Raw genomic sequence first — 23,173 nt, forward strand, 5'->3', positions numbered from 1 at the left:
TCTTTTCTCTTTCTCTCTCTCACTCATCACTCTTCTCTGCCTGTCTGTCTGTCTCTTTTTCTCTGTGTCTCTCATCCATCTCTCTTCTCTCTATCTCTTTCATCTATCTTCTCTCTCTGTCTGTCTTCTCTCTCTTTTCTTTTTTTCTCTCTCGCTCTCTCGCTCATCTCTTTCTGTCTCTTTCTTGTTTATCTCTTTTCGCTCTTTTTTTTCTCTCTCTTTGTCTATATCTTTTCACCCATTTTTCATCTTCTTCTCTCTCTTTTCTTTCTCTCTCTCATTCATTACTCTTCTCTCTCTGTCTGTCTATTTGTCTCTCTCTCTCTCTCTCTGTCTCTCATTCATCTATCTCTTCTCTCATCTCTTTTCTCTCTTTGTCTCTTTTGCTCATCTCTCTTTTTTCTATCTCTCCCACCCATCTCTCTATCTCTCTCACCTCTCTCTCGCTCATCTCTTCTCTGTCTCTCTATCTCTTTCATCTATCTTCTCTCTCTGTCTATATTCTCTCTCTCTCTTCTTTTTTTCTCTCTCGCTCTCTCACTCATCTCTTTCTGTCTCTCTCTCGTTTATCTCTTTTCGCTCTTTTTTTTTTTCTCTCTCTCTCTCTCTCTATCTCTCTCTCTTTGTCTATATCTTTTCACCCATTTTTTCATCTTCTTCTCACTCTTCTCTTTCTCTGTCTACCTGTCTGTTTGTTTGTCTGTCTGTCTGTCTGTCTGTCTCTCTCCCTCACTGTGTTCGCCTTTCTCACTCTCTCCCTCATCTCTTCTCTATTTATTGAGCTCCCTCTCGATTTATCGATCCAACCATGTTGGGGACCCCCAGTGGGAGGTGACCCGCAGCACCCCCAGAAAACAGTGAGGGTGGTGAGGGTCACTCCCACTGGGGGTCTAGGGCATTTTCCTTATCGATCTACTACAAAAAAATGCACTTTTACTACCATCATCGCCACCACTCCACTACCACTACTGCCACTACTACTACCATTACCTCTCCTCCACAACTGTCACTCCATCTCCTCTGTCTGTCTCTCCCTTTCTCTATGTGTCTCTTTCTCTCTTCTCTCTCTTTCTCTCATCACTCTTTTCTGTCTGTCCGTCTCTCTCCTTCTCTCTATGTCTCTGTCTCTCTTCTCTTTCTCTCTCTCACTCATCACTCTTCTCTGTCTGTCTGTTTCTCTATTTTTCTCTGTGTCTCTCATCCATCTCTCTTCTCTCTATCTCTTTCATCTATCTTCTCTCTCTATCTCTTTTCTCTCTCTTCTTTTTTTTCCTCTCGCTCTCTCGCTCATCTCTTTCCGTTTCTCTCTCGTTTATCTCTTTTCGCTCTTTCTCTCTCTCTCTCTCTCTATATCTTTTCATCTATTTTTCATCTTCCTCTCTTTCTTTTATTTCTCTCTCTCACTCATCACTCTTCTCTCCCGGTCTGTTTATTTATCTTTCTCTCTCTCTTTCTCACTGTGTACGCGTTGCTCACTATTTTCCTTCCGTCTTCTCTATTTACTGAGCTCCCTCTCGATTTATCGATCCATTACAAGAAAATACACTTTTAGTGACCACTTTGTCTCTCTCTCTCTCTCTCTCTCTCTCTCTCCTCTATCTGCCTCCCACTTATCTCTCTCTCTCACCACCCATCTCCTCTACCACCTTTACTACTACTGCAAATGCCATTTCACTACCACCACTACTACCACGGTCGCCATTTCACCTCTACGACTACCATTACAATATTTTCATTAAAATATTACCCATACTTCTACTAAATAAAAAAATAATAATAAATTTTTTTTCATTAAAATAAAAATGAAACAAATAAATTTTCAAGCTTAGTAACTACAATAAAATAATTTTAAAAAAAAATTATTTTAACAAAAAATAAAGTTTTTTGACGACGACTCCCCTGTTGCAAAAAAAAAAAAAAAATTAAATAGCGTTGTTTTATTGTTTAAATTTTTAAAAAAAAGAAAATTTTGATTTTTTCTTTTCTTCCCCCCTCCCCCTTTTTCCATTCCCTCTCCTTTTTTTTTTTTTTTTTTTCCATTCCCGCTTTGTTTCCCGCCGCCCGCCCAAAACCAAAAAGCCCTAATCTCTTCTTACCCCTCCCTCTCTGTCGGTCGATCGAGCGGCGGCAGACGACGGAGAGCGGAGAGAGAGAGAGGCAGAGAGATGGTATGCAACAACACATTTGCGAAGACCATATGCTCAATCTGCTACGAAGATCTCAAACCCATTGTCGAAGACCTTCAATCCATCTCCATTTGCAGTCAGGTCTTCCACGAGCTCTGGTCAGTCATCACTCATTCATATTTCATATATATATATATATATATACACACACTCATTCACATTAATCGATTGAAAATTTTGTTATTTACCTTTGTAAAAACCCTAGCATTCAACAATGGTTCGAGTATTTTTCAAATGGAAAGAAGAGAAATTGTCCTGTATGCAAGCAGACCTGTTCGAAGAATTGAATCTGTTTGCTGATTTGTTGAAGGGTTTATATGTGGAGATGAAGTTTGAGAGGCCGAGTAAGATCCAGACGATCAGTTTGCCTATGATTCTGACCCCTCCTTACAAGCACTTGATCGCTCAGGCACACAATGGTTCTGGCAAGACTACTTGTTTCGTGCTTGACATGTTGAGCCGTGTTGATCCCAAACTCACTGATCCTCAGGCGCTTTGTATTTGCCCTACCCGAGAATTGGCGATCCAGGTTCGTTAACATATGCAAATCTGTACATAATTTCTATTTGTTGATGTTTACAAGTATCTGAATGTTTGAACTCTGTTTAATATATATATATATATATATATTTTGGCATGTGAATTTGGTTTTAATTAATGGTACTCTTTGGGTTGGGATTTCAGAGTTTTAATCATATTTACTTATTCCTTTATGTATATTTTGTTCTCTTTTGATCCTTGAAGTGTCTTTGTGAATTCAGGGTTCCCCTCAACCTTTGGATAGGGAATGGGAAAATCTAAGGAAAATGTTAATGAAATATAAGCTCAATTTTTTGGATTTTAGGCTTCATTTGGCGAATGGGTTTGTAACCAAAAAACGAAATATAAAATCAACTAAAATAGCCAATTGCCAAACGGGGAAAGTGTGGTCGTGTGTGGTTTCTTTAGGTTGTTTGTGGGTGTTTAAGTTTTGTTGGTTGGGTTCGCTGTGGTGATTTTATTTATTTATTTGGCTGCTAGTCTATGTAGTTATGTATTTGTTATGTTCTGTTCTGCAAAGTTTGTGAAACTAAGGATGAATTAATGATATATGGTTCTTTGGTGGGTTTAAAGATCAGTGTTCTTTAACATGTAGTTTAATATTTAATCAATGGTAGCAAGTGGATCATGTGTACACATTTTATTGGGACTTTTCTCTAAAGTGTTTGTGAGTTTAGGATTTAACTAATAGTAGTGGATGACAATGATGCAGAACATGGAAGTTCTTAAGAAGATGGGGAATTATACAAGAATTACTTCTGAATGTGCTATACCAATGGATAGCAGCAATTATGTTCCAATTTCAAAACAAGCACCAGTGATAGCACAAGTAGTGATTGGCACTCCTGGTACAATCAATAAATGGGTGACAACAAAGAAATTGAGCACGAACTATTTGAAGATTCTTGTTTTTGATGAAGCTGACCACATGTTGGCAGAGGTACTATCATACCTCTTATTGAGATTATGTATGTTTTATGTGCTTATGATAAAACCCAAAAATTAGTGACCTACTGTGTCTAAATTTTTTGATATTGTTTTCCTTACTTCAATTATTAGTAAATCTTAAACCCCCAAATCTAGTATTTGTGTATTCTTTTATTTACTTTTAATTTTAGATATTGATGATGGTTTTGCTTTGATTTGTATTTTCCGATTTGTATTTTCCGATCTTTGTTAAGTATGTGTAGATTTAGAAATTTATGTATGATCTACGAGTTTGATCACTAAACTCGTGTTATTTTGAAACAGATTTCCCTAATCCCAAGTTGTTTTGAATGTATTTCACATCCTGGGTTTGAGAAATAAGTTTAGGGTTTAGGGTTTAGGGTAATTTGTTCGAAAATGACATGGGTTTAGTTAATAACTCCATAATCTTCAGTGCTTCCGCTACTTTTCAATCTTTTATTTTTTGAATTAATTTTGTTTTGGAATTTTATATTTTTATGATTTGTTGTTTTATTTGGTCTTTTGGTGCTGACTGCTGATATAGATTAACCAAGGAATGGGGCAATCTATTTTCTCTGTTTAATTTTAAAGATATTTTTAGCCCTCTTTCTCCTGAAAAATGAAAAATCAAATATGAAGAGGTTTTGCCAGAGTTTTAAATGTTAGCTGTTATGGTTTGGGATTTTGGACTTCTGATGCCATTATTAATTGATATTAGTTGTCGATACTATTTGGTATTGACCGTATCGTTCATACCGATACATATCCTAATAACTTTATTAAAAAAAAAAGGGTTTTGCACATAATAATTTAGGGTTGTGCTCCCCTTGGTTCCCAAATCCCAACTATGCAAATGTTCAATTTGTGGCCAAAAAAAAAGGATGAATCACAAAACAAAAGAGACATTGTTTGATTTTTAAGTTTACTTTTATTATTTACTAATTTATCATTTAGATTGGACATCAAACATGATTAATTTATCATGGTTATCAAACATGCTTCTTCATTTACTAGACAAATTTTGATATAGTTTTGTTTGTGTCTTTGGTAGATAATTTTCATTTATTTCTAGTGTTGGTTAAATGCTTTCATTGAGAGGGTTTCTGGTCTGGAAAGCAGGAAATGTGAATGATTTGTTTTGAATAGAAGTTTGATGATACTATTTCCTTTGTTGACACAGAATCTTTTCTGACTTAATTATGTTTTTCTTAGCTAGTAGTAGTCAAGAAACTCGATACTACAGCTTGTAGGAAGCAGAGCAATGAAGATTTCCTTGAGCTAGTGTTTAGTGTCTCCAAGCTTAAACACGCTAATGTAGTTGAGCTTGTGGGTTACTGTGCTGAGCATGGACAACAGCTACTTGTCTTTCTTGGGGGAGACTTTGGAGCAGGTTTTCTATCTCCTACATTGAGTGCATAGAAGATTTCCCAGATGGGGTAATCGATTGAAAGGGTGGAACCTCTTTCTAATTGCAGTTGTTTGCAAAGTCTTATGCGTCCATTGTTAATTTGTAATTTTTTTTTTTTTTTTTTTTTTTTTTTTTTTTTTTTTTTTGGGTTTTGTGGCAAAGGTATCTGCATGAAGTTTGTTAATTAGTTAGTCTTTCTTGTACAATATATGACAGCAAAAAGAAAAAAATAGAAGATGAATTTTCATATTTTTAATTATGGATGAATTTTTATTTATATACTGGACTTTTTATATTATTTTGTAATTATTGATTTTTTTTAAAGTTATTTTTTATTTAATACAGGTCATTTTCATAATTTTAACAATTTTATTATATTTTTTTTTTGAGACGGCAACACACACCGTCTCAAAAAAAAATTGAACCAGGGTTTTTTGCGATGGCACCTTTACTGTCACAAAAGATAGGAAATTGGTTGAAATGTAATACCTTTAGCGACGGTTTTATTGCCATCGCCAATAGTTCTTTAGCGACGGCTCTGCTTGCTGTCACAAATACACTTTTAGCGACGGTGTGTTCTGTCGTCGTAAAAAACCCCTTTAGCGACGGCAAACAGTGTCGTCACAAAAAACACAGATTTTGATCCATTATTTGCGACAGAAATTTTCCGTCGCAAAAAAGGCATTTTCCAGTCGCAAAAAAAAGGCGACGGCATAACTAAAACCCTTTTTGTAACACCCTTTGTTGCGACCCTCACTTGCCGTCGCAAAAAGTCACTTTACCGTCACAAAAGCCTTTTGCGACGGCATTTGGAGTATTTGAGACGGCGTTTTGCCGTCGCAAAAAATAAATTTTTTTTTGTAGTGGTAGATGCATACCTATGAATCTTTTGTATAAAGTATAATGCGAGTCTAATCACATGGTGAGAATAAGAGGTGATGAGATAGAGGAGTCCTCTATTGCCAGAATGGATAGAATGGAAAGATTGATTCAGGAAATGGGAAAAACCTTGAGGCAACAACAACAGTGGCAGCAACCACAACCTCCACCTCCAGCACCACCTGTGCCAGATAATCAGAATGATGACCAAATAATAGCTCTCACCAAAGAGTTTAAGAAAATGAAACCACCACAATTCCATGGGGGACTAGATCCGTTGAAAGCCGAAGCATGGGTTCTCGACATCGAAAAGCTATTTGAGGTGTTCCCTTGTTTGGAGACACAGAAAGTGCTTCTAGCCACCTTTATGCTAGAAGACGAAGCAAGAAGATGGTGGATGTTAATGCGTGAAAATCATAAAGATGTTGACTGGGCGATATTCCTAGAAGTTTTCTATGATAAATACTTTCCGCAATGTGTCCGTGATAGGAAAGTATCAGAGTTCATGGAACTTAAACAAGACAACATGACAGTGGCTGAGTATGAGGCCAAATTCACTGAATTGGCCAGGTTTGCACCACATGTGATTGATACTGATTATAAGAAGGCGAGGCACTTTGAAGGTGGGCTTCGAAGCGACATTTTAGAGAGGGTGAATGTCTTGAAGCTGAAAACCTATATTGGGGTGCTAGACAGGGCCATAATATCGGAAGCTAATATAGCTAGACAAACTAAACCAACAACCGACTGGAAAGGCAACAAAAGACAAGGCTTCTTTACGAAGAATAAATTTTTGAAGAAGCAGAATACGGGCTCCTCGAGTACTTCTAATTCTTCCTGAGATACATCCCCAATGTGTAATAGTTGTAGTAAAAGGCATCGTGGGGTTTGTTATCGTGTGTCAAGGGCCTGTTTTAAATGTGGTAAACAAGGGCATGTGGCCAGAGATTGTAATCAGAACAGTGGGAAGTTAGCTGCTAGCTCAACTACATCAATCTCGAAGCCGGGAAATACTATGATATCTACTACCACCGGGATACCGTGAGGCAAGGGAGAGTTTTCGCGCTTGTTCCGGGCGATACACGGAATGTTAACGCAGTTGTCTCAGGTACTATTTCTATATGCAATCAAGATGCTTTTGTGTTAATTGACTCCGGATCAACGCACTCTTTCGTAACATGTGCATTTGCATCTAGACTGAGTAGACCTCTAGAATTATTGCCATATCTACTACGTGTGTCTGCTCCATCTGGGGAGTCTGTATTGTGTAAATCTGTATATCGTTTTTGTGACATGCGAATTGGGAATGCTATTTTGTATGTGGATTTGTTGCCCTTGAACTTTAGGCACTTTGATATAATTCTGGACATGGATTCGTTAACTAAATATTGTGCCACCATTGATTGTGTGACAAAACGGGTTGTGTTTAGACCACCAGAACATGAAGAAATTGTATTTGTGGGTAACGGGGTAGTACCTCCGCCTTATTTAATATCTGCAATGAAGGCATGTAAACTGATCAGGAAAGGGTGTCAGGGTTATTTGTGTTATGTGTTGTCTGAACCATCTGTGAATGTTGAATTGAACAGTATCCCTATTGTTAGAGAATTTCCAAATGTGTTTCCAAATGAATTACCAGGGGAATTGGTGGACAGGGAGATAGAGTTTACGATTGAAATTATACCAGGCACCCAACCTATTTCTAAAACTCCCTACAGAATGGCTACTGCTGAAATGAAAAAGCTAAAGGAATAGTTGCAAGACCTGCTTGACAAAGGGTTTATCTGGCCTAGCACTTCACCATGGGGTGCACCAGTGTTGTTTGTGAAGAAGAAAGCTGGAACTTTTCCTTTGTGCATCGACTATCGAGAACTGAACAAGGTAACGATAAAGAATAAATATCCCCTACCCCTTATTGATGACCTGTTTGACCAGTTGTAGGGATTACAAATGTTTTCCAAGATTGATTTGAGATCCGCGTTTTGAATTTCTTGAGCCGCATTCAGAACGAGGTATGGTCATTTTGAATTTCTTGTTATGCCATTTGGAGTGACTAATGCTCCGGCAGTGTTTATGGACTTAATGAATTGAATTTTTAAAACCTACATTGACAAATTTGTTGTGGTTTTTATTGATGACATTTTTGATATACTCCAAGAATAGACCTAAACATGAACATCATTTAAGAACTGTCCTGCAAACACTTAGAGAAAAGAAATTATTTGCCAAACTAAAGAAATGTGAATTTTGGTTGGATGAAGTCATCTTTTTAAGGCATGTGATCAACAAGGAAGGGATTTCAATGGACCCATAGAAAATAGAGGCAATTGTGAATTGGCCTACACCGACAAATGTGACGGAAGTTCGCAGTTTCATGGGCTTAGCCGGTTATTACAGGAGATTTGTGAAAGACTTTTCAAGGATCGTTGTACCTCTTACCCAACTGACACGCAAAAGGCAGCCATTTGAATGGAATGACGAAAGAGAATCTGCCTTTCATGAACTAAAGACGAGACTAACCACTACACCAGTATTGACATTGCCCATAGGTACGGAAAACTTTGTAATTTTCAGTGATCCATCTTATAAAGGTCTGGGTTGTGTGCTAATACAGAACGGAAGGGTAATTGCCTACGCCTCTCGATAGTTGAGATCACATGAGAAGAACTACCCAACACATGATTTAGAATTGGCCGCAGTTGTTTTTGCTTTGAAAATTTGGCGGCATTATTTGTATGGGGCGAAATGTGAAGTCTACACAGATTAGAAGAGCCTGAAATACTTCTTTACACAGAAAGAGCTCAATATGTGGCAAAGGAGATGGCTTGAGTTGATAAAGGATTATCACCTTGAAATCCAATATCGCCCTGGGAAAGCTAATACAGTTGCTGATGCCCTAAGCAAAAAGTCGATAGGGAGTATGGTTTGTTTGCTTACTGAACAGAAAGAGATCCTGCAAGATTTTGAGAAGTCTGAGATTGAAGTGGTATTGTGCGAACATGGCGGATTGATAGCTGCTATTTCAGCTGAACCGGCAATCATTGATGAGATTAAACAGAAACAAAAAGGGGATGAATCCCTCAAGAAAGTGATTGATGAATTTGAGACAAGTCCGAAAGCAAAATTCAGCATTGAAGGCGAAATGTTGAGATTCCGGAACCGAATGTGTATTCCTGATATTCCGAAACTAAAGAAAAGGGTTTTAGATGAAGCCCATAAATCAGTGTTTGCTATGCATCTGGGTAACAATAAAATGTATCGGGATTTGAAACAAAGCTATTGGTGGCCTAAAATGAAGAAAGAAATTGCAGAATATGTGTCCAAGTGTCTTCAATGTCAGCAAGTTAAAGCTGAACATCAGAAACCGGGTGGTCTACTTCAACCTCTCCTTATTCCTGAATGGAAGTGGGAGCATGTGACTATGGATTTTGTTGTTGGTCTACCTCGGACCTCTCGAGATAGAGATTCTATTTGGGTTGTAGTTGATAGACTCACTAAATCTGCACATTTTCTACCTGTTAGAACTACATTTGATGCTTATAGATTGACTACTATATATGCTGATGAAATTGTTCGTTTACACGGAGTTTCGGTATCTATTGTGTCGGATAGAGATCCGAAATTTGTATCTAGATTGTGGAAGAGTTTGCAGAAAGCTATGGGGACAGAACTGAGGTTTAGCACTGCATTCTACCCCCAGACATATGGGCAATCAGAACGGACTATACAGACGTTAGAGGATATACTGAGAATGTGTACCTTAGATTTTCAGGGGAGTTGGGAAGACTATTTGCCACTAGCAGAGTTTGCATACAATAATAGCTTCCACTCCAGCATCAGTATGGCACCATACGAGGCTTTGTATGGTAGAAGGTGTAGATCACTAATTTGTTGGACAGAAGTCAGGGATAGAGCTTTATTTGGCCTTGAAATTGTGCAAGACACTTCTGAGAAGATCAAAACTATTTAACAAAGGCTCAAAATAGCTCAAGACTGACAAAAGAATTATGCAGATGTTCGAAGAAGACCTCTTGAGTATGAGGTTGGTGACCATGTATTTATCTGTGTGACTCCGACGAAAGGCCAAGTTAGGTTTGGAAAGAAAGGTAAGTTGTCACTGTAGACACCCCATTTTTGACCGACCTTAAGACTCAGACGTCATCGATTGAGCGCTCGGTGATCGCGCATGTTGTGCTTGTTTCGAGGTTTCGGAGTTCTTGGCCGAGAGCCTCACCTCCGGACCTCGGGACCCTTTGTGCTTTGACTCGGTCCGCGGACCAAGTTTTGTTTTCTCTTCCCGGAGGGAGGGAAAGGTCTTGTAGACCGTCTCTTAGTGGTCGTAGGCTACTTTTCATGGTCGTAGGCCACTGTTCCCATTTGGAGACTAGTTTTCGATTTTTTGGAGCTGTCGGCCGTACGCCTCGGCTCGGGACCGCTTAACATTCTCCGTTTGGAATGGTTTTTGGAACACACCTTGTTTCCTCTGTCAAGAGGGACACTGTGGTCCGGAAGACCACTTTTGTGGTCGTACGCCACTTTTTGTGCTTAACAGCCAGTTTTCGAGGCCCCCGGCCGCACGCTTTGCCTCCCAAACTCTCGTTTTGCATCCGTGTTGGTTCATTTTTGGCATGAACCTTGTTTTCCTTGTTTGGGAGGTGGTACAAGGGTGGGAGACCACCTTTTCTCCTTGGAGACCACTTTTCCCCGCCAGCCGGTTTTCTTGATCTTTGGGCCACATTTTCTGGTTTCCCACCCCACCATTGGCTTGCTTTCAGTGTGGAGACCACCATTTGCCCTGGCCGACCACTTTTTATCTAGGAGACACTTGCCCTGGTCGGCCGACCAGGGAAAGTGGTCGGCCGACCACCTTTTCTGGTCGGCTGGTTTCCTCCTGTTTTGTCAGATTATGTGGATGCCAGTTGTGCCAGCTGGAAGGCACAGACTATATCCTCCATACACGTGTATGGAGGATTTGCACCCAAGTTTTTAGCTTCTTGAGGAAGCTTTAGCTTCAAACCTCTATAAGAGAGACCCTCCCTCTCCTTTGCACAGGTTCAGATTTTGGCTAAGGCAAAAATATATATCTCTCTCTATATCTCTACATTTTGGGTTCAAAAGTGTATTGTTCTTGACCTATTGCACCACACCTCATAGCCACACACCCCCACCATTGATCTGAGGTTCTTAGAGGGTATTTTTAGAGGTTGAAGAGTTGGTTTTTGGTCCCAAAACTTGCTAGTTTTGCTGAGCTTCAAGGGTAACTCATTTTCCCTCTTTTTAAGCTCTATTTTGATCATTCTCTTAGCCATACTTGCATGCATATTTAAGCTTTGTTGTCAACTAGAAAAAGCTTCATATTTAAGTGTTTTTCATGTTTGTTTAAGGCTCTTTTGGTGTTGAGGGTCATCTACCCTCTTGCATGCTCTATTTAGCATTGTTTTGTGCCATGCCATGAGACCTTTGTGTTGATCTTTGCTTGGCCTTTTAGCCACAGAAATCCAGTAGATTTTCAGTGGTTGGAATGTGGTTTTGAGGGCCTAAATCAGAGAGGGGAGACCCTCTCTCTTTTGGCCTTGTTTGTTCGCATTTTTGGCCCTTCAAAGGAACACATACTTTCATACTTCCAAGGCTTGGTTCAGGCCCTTTTTGGTGACTTTTGGGACCTGCCTAGACTCTGTCTATGGCTGGTTTGGTCACCTTGTGTTTGCCTCTTGCATGTGTAGAATAATCCCTTTCATGGCTTATCAACGTAGCACCTCATTCTTGCATGTATTGGTCATGTTTCAGTGGGTTTGTGACCATAATTTGGCATGCCATGATTCTTTTTTTGGCTGGTTTGGTAGCCTCTCATGTGCTTCATATGCTTGTAGTGTAAATCATGTTAATTAGCTCGAAGTGCATGATGTTTTGGCCCTCTATTCTAGCATATTTTAGCCTTGATCCAAACTGATTTTGTTCATATTTTGGGCTGCCTTAGCTCTGTTTTGAGTCCTCTTGGTCGAATGATGCTTGCCATGCATGCTTGTAGTGTAATACCCTTGACTAGCTTTGAGTTTCGAAGTCCTTTGCATGCTTAACTTGAGGTCTTTTCATGTTTTGGCATCATTGAGCATGATATTTTAGAGCATATAGGGCTGTCATACTTCCATGTTTTCCACTCTTTAAGTGCCTGTGAGAGTTGTGCTTTTGTACCCTATTTGTGAGCCATTGCATGAGCTTCATTTTTGTGCCTTTCAAGCTGACATTCCAACTCATTTTACTACTGTTTTGGGCCTGCATAGGGTCTGTTTGGAGTTGGTTTGGCCATTTGAGCATTGCCTTGCATGCCCATAGTGTAATACACTTCACTAGTTTCGGTGTTCGAGCCATTCAACATACATTATGTGAGTTGTTTACATCATTTGGAGTCATTTTGTATGCCATTTTAGAGTTGGAACATGTGTCCTTGCACTTCATATTTCATCCTTTTCAATGCGTTTGGAAAGTTGTGTTTTATGCCTTAGGCTTGGGGCCATTGCATTGGGCATATTCGCATGAGTTTTGGAGCCTTGTTTTCATCATCTTTGGCCACTGATTTGGGTGTGGCTGAGGCCTATCTATTTTGGTTTAAGTCCATTTTGCATTGAGTATGCCATTGTAGTTCATAGCATTGAGTATGCCATGTTGTCGCATGATTGATCATTGCATTGTGCATGCCTTGTTCATCTCATTGTGTATGTTAGTTTCTATGTGCATTGTGTATGCTAAGTGTCATGTGCATTGAGTATGCCATTGTTAGTTCATAGCATTGTGCATGCTAGTTGCATGCTTGCATGTTATTCCTTGCATGTTTGCATGACTTAGTTGCATTGCATTGAGATTACATGCTAGAGTCACATTGGTGCATGCCATGTTATGTGTTGCATTGTGTTTGGAGTAGGAGTTAGTCCGAACACGGGAAGCGAGGGATATTTCATACTTGAAGTGATGAAACGTGCCTCAATTCCCGGTCACCGACGCTCTTGACTACCCATGACGGAGTTGTTGGCTTTAGGTGCTTGTATGTGCATTCATTTCACATTGAGTCGTGCAATTCGGCTCCTCAGCCATCATGCATCGAAATGCGTGATTGGTGGCCCGAGGGTCGAGGACTACACTCCCTTGAGCTTATGCCATGATGGGGAGAGTGGTCGTACACACATGTGTTGCAAATACTTTGCCGTGCATCTCTTTTTTCCTTTGTTGCAGAAAACCAGAAACCAGGAGAGGAAACTGGTCGGCCGACCAGATTTACTGGCAAGCCGACCACTTTTTTTGGTTTCCACCACAAAAGGTGGTCGGCAGGTGGTCTCCCATGCCCATAACCTGGTCGGCAGCCTTCCCACAGATTCCCAGGGTAGAGTTTCATCTCTCTGGAGCTTTGTGCAAGTTTTTGAGATCAATTGCAAACAAAGGCGCGTTGGGGTGTTACGAGGGATTTCCGAACAAGACAATTCGGGCATGCATGCATCCTTCATCATCCAAGACAGAGCTAAGGCAGCCCATATTCATTTAGTTTGCATGCTCATTTAGATTGCTTACTTAGTTAATGTTGTGTAATAAATAGCTGTAGCTTATTATTCATTTCGTTGTGTAATAATTAGTTTAATTAGATTAGCTTAGGTTAGCTAGTTGGTTTTGTATTATTTATTCGGACCCTCCGTTGAGAGGGTGAATTTTGTAATAAGTATGCGTATGTGTGATGCATGTCTTCCAACCCCCATTTCTTTCTCCCATTTATTTACCAGCTTACGATGATTAGTTTTAGGGCATATTTTAATTAGCATCCTTATGTTTCACATGTTTGCATCCATTCATCTATCTTGCATGCACCGGGCTCGGCGCATCATACTAACTGCCTTGTATTTCAATTCCGAGTTGAATACATGTTATCTGTAACATCTCATATGCCATCTTAGAATAGCCGAGCCTATCTTAGTTGCATTTCGCATGTGTTGCATTAGCCATCTTAACATGAACTAGGATCATGCATTGATTACTAACTAGTTTATGTTCTGGCTTGGAGCACTCGGTGAGTGTTTATGCTTTAGCATCCTTGCATGTGTGTGAGTGACTGCCATGATAGCATGCTTGCCATGAGGCTAATTGCTTATGTGATATAACTGCCTGAATGGCTGTGGGTGAAGGTTGGATTACCTGAATTGGAAAAATTCATTGATTATGAGTTTTAAGCCCACTTGAGAGTGGCAAATCACCATGTTTTCTAAACCCACTTGAGGGTGGCAAAATCCACATTTTAGCCTAATTGCGAGTAGCAAACCGCTTTCAAAAACAAACATGAGATGTTTTGTTCCAACTTAGACGATCCAGTCTATACTTGTATGTTGTGCGCATCACCTAGTAATTCTAGGTTAATAACCGGAATAAGAGCACATGTGTTTTCAAATATAAGATATCATGTTTAGTAGTGGCCGATCTTTGATCGGGCGAGCGGGGGTGCTCATTGCATGACCTTCCCCTCTCGTACCCAAGTTCCCGAGCCGAGGCAACTTTGGTGATGACGGACACGTGGCCTTAGGCACGAGTCAGGGTTTCCTAAATTCCCCCAAAATAAAATATTTAGGTGGCGACTCTGTATCTGGTAAAGCAGTCCATGTTTGACACTTCTTTCTAAAAATTAGTTTTTTAAAACGATTTGTCAGATTTGGACTCTTTGGTGATTTATTGATCTTGCATTGCACTTTGTGAGATTAGATTCAGATCCGTGACATTGAGTTCGAACTGTAGTAAGCCCAATGGACGAAACGGGATTTTCCGGGGACGTTCGGAGACGTCTACAGTTTCGAGCGACTCTGCTGGGGAGTTAGAGAACTTGACTCGAACTCATGATATCTTGTTTTGACTACACTTATGTGTTTCTTTTCATTGCATGTGCATTGGTGCGCATAGGACACCGTGTTTGCCATCTGTTATTCCTGAACGGTCTGCCGGAGGCTCGCTTTGAGAAAGCGTACCATAAGGCTGACCGGTTACGGGCTCTGCCACAATGGGAACACAAATCCCGATTTTTACTGAGGCACCCTTTTTGACCGTTCAACCTAGTGTATATTCGGAATCCATAGTGACCATCCCAAACTAGGACAGGTTGCTTACCCGATTATAGGTTGTTTGAAACCGCTGTGTGCGTAGTGAAACCCTAGTTCTTGATGAAATTAGGACAGGGAAACCCTACCCCAACATAGGGGTGTTTTGGCTCTCACTTTCTTGCTATGTGCTTTTAGAGTGTGTCTCTACAGGAATGCATGTATCAGTTTGCAAGTCAGGGTATTAGGTCTGCGGGCATCAGTATCAGTATTTGGGAATCAGTTTTACCTGTGGGTATCAGATTCAGATTTGGGGCAGTAATTTGGAAACAACGATCAGTGTTTGAGAACAGTATATTCAGCTTACAAATGCCAACTGTGTGTTGTCAATGACCACCTATGTGTTGTGTTTATTTAAGCCGTTATGCTGTCCGTTTTTCTGGTTGTTTATTTCCTTATTTTGCTTTATTTATCTTTTTGCTAGGTAGTTTAGCACAATTGCTTCTAACCAAGCAGATATTCCCCAAGCACTCTAGACTAGAGGTCGCAGACTCCATCGATCTGAGGATCTGATAGACCGACAACTAGTGTTCTACTCTTTACCCTTGGTTGCTAGACGGAGGTCAGTGAGGCACAGTGTATCGGTACCGCGGTTCCCAGATCAGTGGTCCTTGAGTAGTCAGGTTGAGATTTCTGAGTCTACTGCAGAGGCAGATATACCGGCAGTTCAGTTAGATTAGGGCAACATAGCAGGAATGGAGGAAATGATGCGTCAACTCCAAGAAAGTATGAAAACTATGCAGCAGGACGCTGTTCGTCAAGCGGAATTTTGCCAAACAACATGTTGAGGTCATGGCTCAACATACAGAGTTAATTGCCAGACTACAATAGCAAACCGGAGCATCTGCTTCACACCAAGCTCCTCCTCCACCAAGAGTCCCAATACCCGGGGAGACGGCGAATATCCAGAATGTCCAGGAGGATATAGGCATCCCAATGGGGCCACTTCCGCCCCCGATTCTACCTCAACTATCCAAGGCACCAACGCTTATCAATCTACCGGATTCTCCCTTCGAGTTCGAAGTGGACCCCACGGCATTAAAAGCGAGCAAGCTTGAGAAGCTGTTCAAGAAATCTCAAGGTGTGAAGTCCATTCCGGACATTGAGCACGGGTATACCGATGCGGCCGTAACTTTGCCGGACCGGTTTAAGATGCTACATATGGACCGCTTTGACGGGTCTGGAGATCCTATGGTGCATCTGCGGTTGTTTTCAGACATACTAAGGTCGATGGGCCTCTCCAGATTACAGAAGCTTTCCGTGTTTGGCTGGACCCCGTCGGGTGTAGTGGCCATTTGGTATGCAAAATTGGAGGATTCCGTCAAGAGGAACTGGGAGGAGATGGCCGAGGCCTTCGTAGTTCAATACTCCTACAACACACAGATCGAGATCACAACTCGTGATCTTGAGACGACTAGACAAGAGCCGAAGGAGAGCTTTTCTGACTTCGTAACTCGCTGGAGGGCCAAGGCCTCGATGATGACCGTTAGGCCAACTGACAAAGATCAAATACGGATGGTTGTGTGCAACCTCCAGCCCAAGCTCATGCAAAAGATGATCGTCCTCCATTTCCCCACTTTTGGAAATCTACATGATTGTGCACAACCTCCAGCCCAAGCAAGTCCATCCCAATGGTGAAAGTGGAATGGAAAGAACACTAAAAAGCGGATGAAATGCGACTATGCTATCCACATTTGTTTCTCGATGAAGGTAAAATAAGTTTGGAGGACCAAACTTCCTAAAGGGGGGAAGACTGTGATAACCCTGTTCCGTATTATGTTAATTGGTCCTTATTATGAATGTGATTATGTGTTTGATATGATTTTGTGTGCCATTTATGTGAAAATATGTGGTTTTGAATTTCTATCTGTTCACCATAGGGATATCTGTTTGATTACCTGCTTTGGAATTTAAATTGAAGGCCCTATCGGCCACAGAAATCAAAATTGACCGCGCCATTGTGATTGGCGTAATTTTTAGAGCCTACGGTGAAATTTAATTGAAAAGTGATTTGGATCAAATTAAATAGATTAAATTAATGAAATAGTGCTCAATTATTTAATATTGATAAATGTGACCAAGAGAGCTTTTTAATAGGGGCATTATACACTCACATTCATGGGTTTGAGTTCAAAAATCAGATTTTGCACCTAGAGTGAGAGAGGGTCGGCTAAAGAGAGAGAGGGTGAAGGAAATTAAAGTTTTGATCTTAAAGCTTGAGTAATTTAAAGACCAACTCAAGAATTAAGGATAAGTTTGGAAGATTAAAGCTCCTAGGTGAGTAATCAACCCTTAACTCATAAGTTTGAGTTGTGATTTTGTGAATTGAAGATTAAATAGCGAGTTAGATCATGAGTTGAGTTGATTAAGTTGAAATTGAAGTTGATATGTTCATGCATGCATAGAATTGCTATGAATTGTCATGAATTTGCATAATCTAACATGTAGCATGCCAATTATGCAAGATTGGGAGTTTGGATTATACATGCAAGTATGGTTTTGTTGAGTTTCATGAGAATAGACACCATTTGCATCATTTGAAATGGAATTGAAGCCAAAAATTGGCATGCATGTTCGAATATTGAAGATATGGAGATTATATGAAGTTTGAATGCATGAGCCTTTGATTATACAAAGAAATGTTGATTAATTTTGAAGATTGGACCATGATTTTGAATAATTGGCCTCATGTTGTTTACATCCATATGCTATATGATGTATTTGCTTGTTTTTGGTGCCTTAATTTGAGCTTTAAAGCCTTTGAATGTTGGATTTGAGCTCAAGAAGAATTCTGAATTTTCCAAATTTTGGCATGTCCGCTCAAGCGGGGAAGTCGCCGCTCGAGCGTGAAATACAAGCTCCCAGAAGTTTTGCAGACATAGATGTCTGCTCGAGCGGGGAGGTTAACGCTCGAGCGGGAAGCCATGTAGTGAGACTTTCAGCTCGGGCGTTCGAATTCACGCTCGAGCATAAAAATGAGGTAACCAGAACTTTTTCAGACCTAATGGGTCCGCTCGAGCGGGGACCCCTGTTTCTGAAATTTTGTAAAGATACTCGGTGTTTCGTTTTCCGTTCTCTTTCACTTTTAAGCACTCTTAGGCATGCATTGAGCATTATGAATGAATTAAAAGGATAAGAAAGAAGCCTAAGAGGGATGCATGAATTAAGAATAGATTGAATCGTTTGTAACCCATATGTGTTATGTAATGTGTAGGGTCAAGCTCAAGGGTGAATCCACCGGCAGAGCACTGTGAGTAATATCTTAATAAAGATATTTTGAAATATATTATTTGTCCAATTACTTATTTCTCTATAAGTTTTATGAGTTTGTTGAGTTGAATTGTGGACATATGTTTACTATGCCATATGAATTGGGCCTAAGGCCGTTTATTATAAATGAATGGGCCGGAGGCGTCTGACTTGAACGATAGTCAGACTCGAATGATAGTCTGATATGGATGATAGTCTGACTCGGATGATAGTCTAACATGAATGAATGGGCTAGAGGCCGTATGACATGAATGAATGGGCCAGAGGCCGTATGACACGAATGAATGGGCCAGAGGCCGTATGGCACGAATGAATGGGCCAGAGGCCGTATGACATGAGTGAATAGGCCAGAGGCTGTATGACACGAATGAACGGGCCAGAGGCCATATGATACAAATGATTGGGCCGAAGGCCGTTGGACGGGAATGATTGGGCCAAAGGCCGTCAGACATGAACGAATTGGGCCCAAGGTCGTTTGATGTGTTTGGAATTGCAATCACCTGACCTATATATTTACATATATATATATATATATGCCTGATAGAAATATGAATTGGGCCCAAGGCCGTTGGTGTATATTGTTCTAAGTACCGTTCGTGTAACTTCTTTATTTGATATTATTCACTGGGCTTTCGCTTACGCTCATTCATGTGTTTGTAGGTGAGCCAAGAGAGGTCCAAACCCAGCCTTGGTGAAGCTTGTGTGAAACAACTAAGGCCTCGTTTGGGAACAGGCTATTTTAGTAACTTTTTGGCTTTTTGGCTAAAATGTAAAGAAAAAAAAACCTAGTTGTTTGGGATAAACTTTTTGACTTTTTACGAAAATATGTGAAATAAAATAAGATAAATAATGAAAAAGAGGGTAAAATGACCGAAATGGCCTTATAGCATGTCAGACTACCTGTGAATGTGTCACTGACCTCTGCAAAGTGTTGGATGTGAAGTTGCTTTCTTGGACAACGCAATAGGAGGGTTGTGTGCTGTGTAAATAATACAATGCATTTCTTTTTATTATACAACAATGGTCAAAATTTATTTCTTTTTCAGTATTCTACACGTGTCACGTAATATTATGTAAATAATATTTACGTTCATATACATAACTATTTTATGTATATGGGATATGGATGGTACTTTTGTGTATTGTAATAATTTGTTATGAAACATCACATTTTATGTTAAAAATAAAAAAATTTTAAATTTTTTTTTAAAAAAATCCAACAAATTATGGGAGTGTTTGGGAACTTGGCTTTTCAGTTTTTTTATTTTTTTATTTTTTCAATACAACAAAAATGTCTTTCAAAACCCAACAAAACAAATCCCTCACAAAAATATCATATCAAATTCCATACTATTTCAATTTTTTTGTCATAAATATCATCACAAAAAAATTCCAACTATCACAAAGGGTCTGTTTGGTGTGCCGTCTTGTAACACATACGTTTTCAATTTTCTAATTATATTTACAAAATGTAAACAACTGAAATATAAACTTGTTTGGTAAATTTCAATTACATAAATCAGTGGTCTCTGTTTATAAATTTGGCCACAAAATGTAAACTTAAAAAATGTGTATCCGTTTTGAGTTTTGAATTTTTCTTTTTTTAATCACCCAACACTAGCCACCACCCGCCACCATTTTCCACCACCGTCTTCTGCCACCACCACCCAACCCCCACCACCATCTTCCGCCACCACCACTCACCACCCGCCCACCCGCCACCACCACCCACCACCCGCCACCCACCTGCTACCACCGCCCACCACCCGCCACCACCACTCACCTGCCACCCCCTGGCCACCACCACCCACCCTTCGCCACCACCAACACCCACCTACCACCCACCCGCCACCATGTGCCACTACCGTCCACCGCCCGCCAACGCCACTACCATCTACCACCCGCCACCACCACCACCACTACCCACCACCACCCACTTGCTACCACCCACCACCTGCCACCACCACCCACCACCCACCACCACCACCATCACCCACTACCCACGTACCACCCATCTGCCACCAGTACCCACCACCACCACCATTACCCACTACCCACGTACCACACATCTGCCACCAGCACCCACCACCACCACCCACTTGCTACCACCCGCCATCGTCACCCACCTATCCACCCACCCGCCACCACCTGCCACCGTCACCCACCCACCCAACATCACCACCCGCCACCACCACCACCACCATCACCCAGCACCCACGTGCCACCCACCTGCCACCACCACCCAATCACCACCTGTTACCCACCATCCATCGTAAACAGACATCCATTCCGTTTTCAATTTATATTTAAAAAAAATTAACAAATTGTAATAAAATTTGTTTGGCAATTTTTTTGGTTGAAAATGAGTTTAAAAATTTGACAAAAAAATCAAAAAAATGAGGAAACGTTTTCAGTTATCAATTTTTTTCAATTAATTTTTTTATCAAATGTAATTTATTTTCAAAATTTGTTTTCAAGTAATTTTTTCCTCAAATAAATTTATTTTCAATTAATTTTTTTTTCCCAATTAACCTTTTCGATCAAATATTTTTTTCCCAACTAATATTTTTAAATTAATTTTTTAATAATTTCCATTTCTTTTTCAAAGTTTTTCGAATTAGTTTTTTACCCAATTATTTTTGTCCAATTACATTTTTCATTCAATTATTTTTTTAATTAATTTTTGGTCATTTACAATGTGTGTGATTCCATTGTCATAAATAACGAAATTATGTAAAAAAGATTTGAAATAAAATAGTTGCAATTCTGATTACTACAAGGCACAGTACCCCCCAAGAATTCAACAAAATTGAAAATCATTTTCTATGTCCTACACATAAATCAATCATTTTTTTTCTCCACTTTCTTTGTAAATAGCACATGTCTGTCAGTCACATCCACTCAAGTACAGACTAATATACAATCTTTTTAAGTTCCCACACTGGGAAACTATTTCCAAAATATACAACCAAGCAAACCAAAAAATTTGTCAATGCTTTCCCCAATTCTTTTTTTCTTTTTTTTATAAATTTATCTCCCAAAACCAAACCACACACACCCATACTTTCAAAAATTCACAATTTTGTAAACTTGGTAAATTTTCAATTTGTTTTTTTTTTATAAATTTGACATAGGTGTCCGGTCCACAGACATGGTAATTTCTTTGATGTCTAGAAAATTTTAGAAAACAAATTTCGTAATGAATAACATTGACACTTTCGTTGGTAATGTTTGTGGTGTTATAGATGAAACTTGGAAAATAAAATTTTAATTATTGTCAATTTGCAATATTGAAAGTAGTTTATTTGAAATCGTGATCAAATACATTATTTTTTTTATTGCATTTCTTAAATACTGATTTTTATTTTAGTTGGTTGAAGACAATTTTGTGCCATGTTTTTTACGTGATGTAATTGGGCACAATTATAGACTTTACAGTTATTGCATGTAATATGTGTGACGAACTTCGTTATGACAATCTGTGAAATAGGGATTTTGCATTAACCATACACGCATGCAAAGTACGACGATTTCGAAAGTTTTTTTTTAAACATTCGTACATCTTCAAATATCTAAACAGTTTTGTACGTTATGCATACAAAAGTATAAAACAAGACAGGGATGACAGTTTTCACAAAACACATACTACGGAAAACATTTAAAAGCAGTCATGGTAAACAACACTGTCCGACTACCTACCATTGCGCCGAATTTCGTATAACTCAGCCCTTATCCGATGACGCACCTCCGCCATTTCAACGTCCTCGTCCGTAGCCACCACGGCTTCGTCTAGGGCAGCCAAATCTGCGCGATCGGGAATATCGGCATACGTGTACTCCGCCGCATTTCTGACAGCAGCAATGGTCGCATCATCCTCGCAGTTTCTGCGTATGAAATTGTGTAATGCCATAGATGCAGCCACCAATGGCACCTGGACTCTACGAAAGTCAAACCGAGGCATATTGTGCAAGAATCTCCACCGCGACTTCCAAGCGCCAAATGTTCGCTCAATCACACTCCGCAATGAAGAGTGGGCACGGTTGAACAACTCATCACGATTTCTCGGCTTGTGACGTTGAAAGTGTGGTTGGTGATAGTGGCTGCCCTTATATGGTGCGAGAAATCCCTTCTTATTACTGTATCCGCTATCTACTAGATAATAGCGACCTGTAAATGTGTACATATTAATACATTTTTGTTTCACGTGTGGGCAAACAAATTTAACAAGTTATGGCATTGAACAAATAAACTGTGCGTACGTACCATCCACTGCAGTTGGAAAATTATATTGCGGATCCTCGGTCACAATGTTTAAAATCCGGCTGTCATGCATGCTACCCTCCCAACCACATGACACAAAGACGAAACACATATTGAAATCACACACTGCCAAAACATTTTGAGTGTGGCAACCCTTTCGGCTAAAATACGGGGCTGCTTCGGACTCCTTTATGCACGCTGGCACGTGTGTCCCATCCAATGCACCTAAACAATCCTACACAATTCGAACAAGTAGGCAACGTATTAGTACCATGATGACATGCATTATAGCCGCGCAATTTTTGGAAGTCACATCTTTGTAGAATTTACGGAAACAAAACCTCGAATTGTTGCATTTATTTCGCACCTTAAACGGCAAATACTGTGATTGGCTCTGCAGGTGGGGATCCCTCCTGTTTTGGAAATCTGTGGGCGGCCGACAGTGCGCGACGGTAAACTTTTTCATTGCTTTAAGAACATTATGAAAATGGCATGATATTGTTTCACCGGAGTGTTGAAATCTTTCTTGAAGCTCGCGGTTAGGCAAGTTTTTTAGGACG

At 40.0% G+C, this 23,173-nt stretch overlaps 1 long non-coding RNA gene and 1 pseudogene across 1 annotated transcript; one reads left to right on the forward strand and one right to left on the reverse strand.

Annotated features, from left to right (window-relative positions):
• The first annotated feature begins 2,400 nt into the window (after nucleotides 1-2,400).
• Nucleotides 2,401-5,093, forward strand: LOC114269057 (DEAD-box ATP-dependent RNA helicase 38 pseudogene; annotated as a pseudogene).
• Nucleotides 5,094-21,822: 16,729 nt separating this feature from the next.
• On the reverse strand, nucleotides 21,823-22,848 carry LOC114285676 (uncharacterized). The gene is made up of 2 exons (XR_014365715.1): nucleotides 22,617-22,848; nucleotides 21,823-22,520 (listed from the first exon to the last, which is right to left on the reverse strand). It is a non-coding gene; the product is annotated as an uncharacterized LOC114285676 (long non-coding RNA).
• Nucleotides 22,849-23,173: the final 325 nt, after the last annotated feature.

Source organism: Camellia sinensis, chromosome 4 (assembly GCF_055761805.1).
Source record: "Camellia sinensis isolate YWXY chromosome 4, ASM5576180v1, whole genome shotgun sequence".
Lineage (NCBI taxonomy): Eukaryota > Viridiplantae > Streptophyta > Magnoliopsida > Ericales > Theaceae > Camellia > Camellia sinensis.